The sequence below is a fragment of the Kogia breviceps genome, chromosome 1 (assembly GCF_026419965.1).
Source record: "Kogia breviceps isolate mKogBre1 chromosome 1, mKogBre1 haplotype 1, whole genome shotgun sequence".
In the NCBI taxonomy this organism is placed as follows: Eukaryota; Metazoa; Chordata; class Mammalia; order Artiodactyla; family Physeteridae; genus Kogia; species Kogia breviceps.
The window spans coordinates 22,924,269-22,930,199 of NC_081310.1; the positions used below are offsets into that span (position 1 = coordinate 22,924,269).

Here is a 5,931-nt window from a genome sequence, read left to right on the forward strand (position 1 = left end):
TGCTATATCTTTCCCCCCTCCCCTGGTGGCGCAGTGGTTGAGAGTCCGCTTGCCGATGCAGGGGACACGGGTTCGTGCCCCGGTCCGGGAAGATCCCACATGCCGCGGAGCGGCTGGGCCCGTGAGCTATGCCCGCTGAGCCTGCGCATCCGGAGCCTGTGCTCCGCAACGGGAGAGGCCACAACAGTGAGAGGCCCGCGTACCGCAAAAAAAAAAAAAAAAAAAAAAAGTGTTTCCCCAACTAAATCTTCTGCATATCTGATTCTATCCTGGCATCTGCTTCTCAGAGAACCTGAACTGGAACAGTAGGTATTAGGAAATGGTCTGGAAAAGCAGATGGTACAATGGATTTTGAACTGGCTGAACTCATCACCCGGCTGGCAGGGACCATCCCAACCCAAGTGGAATGTGGAGCATAAAGCCTGCCACATGATGACTGAAGATTCCACCTGGGGTGTCCTGGGAAACATCCCAGGGCAGGGGAACACACCTTTGCTGGTGCCATGATTCAGGCATTGAAAGAAAAGGGGAAAATAGTGCTTATGAGGACAGTGGGGTTGGCCGGTTATTACTAAATTGCACTGATGTCCTGTATAGGAATAACGGGAAAAAAAGAGTTATCAAACACCTAAACACTAAGTGGAGAGCCAGAGGGCCTCTTTGGTAGCTTATAAGGAGGCCTTTATCACTTGCGTGAAGCGTGAACACTGCCAAGGGGTAAGAGCAGGACTTAATAGCTTGAGCTCCAGAGACATTTAATCTCTAAGCCAAGGCAGGTTTGTTATGCTAAGGTTAGAGTCCTAGTTGAGAAAACCTGAGGTCCTTTGACAGTGACACATGGAAAGGAGACTTTTAGGGGGATACCCCTGAGGATCTGGCTCTGCAGACTCTCTGGAACCCTCAGAGTTGCAGAGGTGCCCAGCCCTCCTTTAAGAGCTAGCACTCCTCCCATGCAGGAAGACACTGCAGAATCTTCTCTCTGACAAAACAATAAGTGTCCCACTCAGGAGTGATGGGAATGATGCATGGCCTATGGGAAATAACGGAGGCCAGATGGCAGTGCTTAATCATGGGAAAGCAGGGGGCTGCATTTACCATAAAAGTTGGCAAGGTTGAAGGGACAGCCAAGGGGAGTTGACCCACAGGGACATGTGGAGATGGAAACAGTTAATAGGACATGGTGTCTCTAGGGGCAAAATAGATGGGTAGCCAGCAAAGCAGGTACTTAATATCTATAATCAAGACAAGATTGGAGGAGTGGGAGCTGGAGGGCAGTCACCCTAATGAAAAGCCTCGATGCCTTGTTCATTTCCCAGACCTGAGCCAAATTTCAGATCTGGACCTCATTGATTGAAGAGCTGGCCAGGTCCCCAGGAGGGAGCGCCCTGGAGCAGTGTGGCAAGTGTACACTGTAATGATTCCTAGTTGTTCCTTCAAGGGGCCTATATATTCAGGTGACTGTACACTGAGGAAAGGGCGATCCCCAGATGTTTCAAGGACTATCGAACACATATCTGAGTTTGATAGTCATAGGCCTGAAGTCATCATCAACCTCCTTTAAAGTTGGGGTATATGGGGTAGAGGCAGGAAGTCATAAATGGAGTCTTGGCTTCCAGTAAGTCCAGTGGGTCTGTGGACTCACTTGATGATCATTTCCTCAGTGTCTGAGAGTAGAACTTGGCAGTTAGAGGATCCCCCTCATTGGGTCCTTGGACTGTGGGATAAGAAGAGCTACTGTAGTGGGGAAGGTTAAAAGGGCAAGTAGAGCCTCTGAAACTACCCTCTGTTTCCCCCCACAGGATATGAAATCAAAACCAAAATCAAATCCTGGGGGAGAGGATGGTGAAGATTATGCCACCATCAAAGATCTGAAAGATCTAAAGGATGTCAAGTCTCAGATTTGATTCTTTTTAATCTAAGTTTAATAGAGACCCGTTTTTCAGTACTTGTAAAATCATTCAGCCACACTTTCATGTCCATGTCAGTTCAACAAACTGATTCAAAAAAATTACCTCGGGCTTCCCTGGTGGCGCAGTGGTTGAGAGTCCGCCTGCTGATGCAGGGGACGCAGGTTCGTGACCCAGTCCAGGAAGATCCCACATGCCGCGGAGCGGCTGGGCCCGTGAGCTATGGCCGCTGAGCCTGCGCGTCCGGAGCCTGTGCTCCGCAACGGGAGGGGCCACGACAGTGAGAGGCCCGTGTACCACACACACACACAAATTACCTCAACATGTAAGGAGAAAAGACTGTGCGATCATTTTAAACCACGAAGTTATCTTGATTACACCATTGGCTCCTTTTCTCAAGAGTCCTCTAGTTCTTCCTTGGACACATAACAATAGCTCTTAATCCCACAGGGATAGGAATCCAAAGCTACATTCTTCCTCACAAACAAAATGTACCCAATTTCACCCCAAATATCAGCAGATTGAGCCTTATAGTGAATTTGAGTTAAAAAATTAACATCTCTGGGGAAACCTGTGCCATGGGAATTGCTAATTCAGCTTTTAAAGACCTTCTTAGTCCAATTGCATCATTTTCTCCAAGTTCTCCTTTATGACTTAATGGATAACTACAAGTGTTGGTAAAACAACCTGGAAAGGAAATTTTAGCGTCTGACCTCTGCTGTAGCAATAGCTTATTTTCTGTGTTGAGTACGATGACACTTAAGGCTCAATGCAGTAGTCTTTTCTCAGCGTTTTCATTCAAGTCACAATTCATTTTGGTTCTAGGTCCAATTTTGTTGTAATTTTCATGGATAAGAATATACATTGCTGCCAGAACTGAAAACTGTTGCTCATCAAAACTGTCAATATTTATTTCAGGCATTGTTAGCACATGTCTGTTCTGTCCTGAATATCCTTGCTCCTCCAGGACGTGCAGGTCACCATTGATTGGCTCAGAGGTAACTCCTACCCAAGATTTTCTTTCTCACACTTTGCCACGGGTGATTGGTTCAAGGATGGGAAACTGAATCAGTGATTCTCTCCTGTAGGGATTGCTGAATGGGATCCATAAGAGTGGACTTAGTCACTTTCCAAATGGTTACACAGTAGAGCACAAATTTGTCCTTTTCTCTGTCTATGTTTTCTGTCTTGTGGCTAGAAAAAGCCCATCCACAGAGAAAAGAAAGTGGTGGACTCACAGGAAGCTCAGAGAGAAGAGAGGGATTGAACACCAGCAGTGTTCCCAGGCCTCTTTCCATTTCTTTGCTTCTGAGGCCTGGCTGCACTCCCACCCTGGGGTTTTTCGCAACCCAATGCCTCACTATCCTGTATTTCTATGCTGTAGTTAAACTAAACTGCATATGAGCGAAGGATGAGAGGCAAAGAAGGAAAATGAGAACAGCTTAATTTATTTGATGGGTGAATGTTGGCCTTTATGTCTGTGAATAATTTGCACCACAACCAATTTTTAGATTTTTTTAAAAAAACTGAAGCATAACATACATTCACTAAAATGCACATCTTAAATATATAACATCTTGACAATTTTTTTCTTTTTAAATCAACTTTATTGAAGTGAAGTTTATATATAATAAAATGTACCCATTTTAAGTGTATAGTTTGAATTTTGACACCTGTGTATACATCATCAAAGATACACAACATTTTCTTTTTTTTTTTCAGCTGTGCTTCTCACATGCAGGATCTTAGTTCCCCGACCAGGGATTGAACCCCTGCCCCCTGCAGTAGAAGCGTGGAGCCCTAACCACTGGACCGCCAGGGAATTCCCAAGATACACATTTTCATCATTAAAATTTCCCTCATACTCCTTTGCAGTCAATCCCACCCCCTTCCAATGGTAGGCAACCACTGATCTGCCTTCTGTCACTATATAGTTGTTTTACCTGTTCTAGAATTTTATATAAAAAGATATGTAGATATATAATAGATATATAAATATAAATATATGAATACTTTGGGGAGCCCAGATTATTTAGTTCAGCAATAATGTTTCTGAAATTCATCCATGTTTTTGCATGTACTGGTAATTTGCTCCTTTTTATTGCTGAGTGGTATTCCATTGTATGGATATACCACAGTTTGCTTATCTATTTGCATATAGATGCACATTTGGATTGCTTCCAGTTTGGGAGTATTATGAATAAAGCTGTCATAAATATGTGTGTTCAAGTCTTTTTTGTGGACATGTGTTTTCATTTCTCTTGGGTAAATACCTAGGGGTAGAGTGTCTGATAGGTGTGCATTTAACTTTATAAGAACCTGCCAAATAATTTTCCAAAGTGATTATGCCATTTGATGTTCCTACCAGCAATGTATGAAGGTTCCAATTGCTCTGTATCCTTGTCAGCACTTGGTATTGTCATGTTTTTCTAGCTAATTTTTTTTTTTTTTTTTTACAGAGGTATAGTTGATTTACAGTATTGTGTTAGTTTTAGGAGTACAGCACAGTGGCTCAGTATTTTTGCAGATTATATTCCATTATAGTTTACCATATTTTATTTTATTTTTAAAATTTATTTATTTTATTTTTGGCTGTGTGCAGGCTTTCTCTAGTTGTGGCGAGCAGGGGATACTCTTCATTGCAGTGCACGGGTTTCTCATTGCAGTGGCTTCTCCTGTTGCGGAGCTTGGGCTCTAGGCATGTGGGCTTCGGTAGTTGTGGCTTGTGGGCTAGGTAGTTGTGGCTCATGGTCTCTAGAGCGCAGCCTCAGTAGTTGCAGTGCATGGGCTTAGTTGCTCTGTGACTGGAGCAACTTCCCGGACCAGGGCTCGAACCAGTGTCCCCTGCATTGGTAGGCGAATTCTTAACCATTGCACCACCAGGGAAGCTCTACGGTATTTTCTTAATTTCATTTTAGAGTCAGTGCTTTATCAAAAAGAAAAGGATTAGGGCTTCCCTGGTGGCTCAGTGGTTGAGAGTCCGCCTGCCAATGCAGGGGACGTGGGTTTGTGCCCCGGTCAGGGAAGATCCCGCGTGCCACAGAGCAGCTGCGCCCATGAGCCATGGCCGCTGAGCCTGCGTGTCCTGAGCCTGTGCTCTGCAACGGGAGAGGCCACAACAGTGTGAGGCCCACGTACCGCAAAAAAAAAAACAACAACAAAACAGAAAAAATAAAAGGATTAGATGAAGTTGACTACGGAATAAGAATTCCATATGTGTTTCTGTACATAAAATATCAACATTATATTTATTGCATGGTACATATTCATACTTATGTACAAACATTCACACCAAATACAGTGCAGGCAAAAGAGATAGAATGGTTAGTTCTACCTGGTGATCTAAACTACGGAAATGCTTCAAACTAGTGAGGTTGCCTGAACTGAGTTGAGATAGAAAAGGCCACATGAGCATCTGGATGAGATTTATCCTGGAAGGTGAGGGTATTGTCATTTTTTTGATTTGTTGTTGTTGCCGTTCTGCTTCTTTTGGGGTCAAAGAACATACTCTATATTGTTTCATGTGAGACTTGTTTTATGCCCAGGATATGGACTATCTTGGTGAATGTTACATTTGCACTTGAGCAGAATGTATATTTTGCAATTGTTAGGTGGAGTCTTCTATAAATAACAGCTAGGTCAAGTTGACTGATAATGTTCAAATCTGCGCCTGTTGATTTTCTCTCTACTTAATCTATCAGTTGCTGAGAGAGAATTGTTGAAATATGCAACTGTAATTGTGGATTTGTTTATTTCTCATTTCAGTTGTGTAATTTTTGGTTTCCTGCATTTTGAACCTCATTTACTAAGTATACACATACTTAGGATTCTTATCTTCTTGATGAATCATACTTTTTGTCATTATGAAAAATTTTAAAAAATCTCTGGTAGTACTCCTTATTCTGGAGTTTACTTTATCTGATATTAATTTAGATTGTTTATGATTAGTGTTTGTATTTTTTTATTAATTTATTCTTAATCTGTGTCAAAGTACATTTCTTTAGACAGTGTACAGTTTGGTCTT

At 42.7% G+C, this 5,931-nt stretch overlaps 1 pseudogene; it reads right to left on the bottom strand.

Annotated features, from left to right (window-relative positions):
* Nucleotides 1-2,225: 2,225 nt before the first annotated feature.
* Nucleotides 2,226-2,838, bottom strand: LOC131751144 (isopentenyl-diphosphate Delta-isomerase 1-like; annotated as a pseudogene).
* Between the last annotated feature and the right edge of the window lie 3,093 nt (nt 2,839-5,931).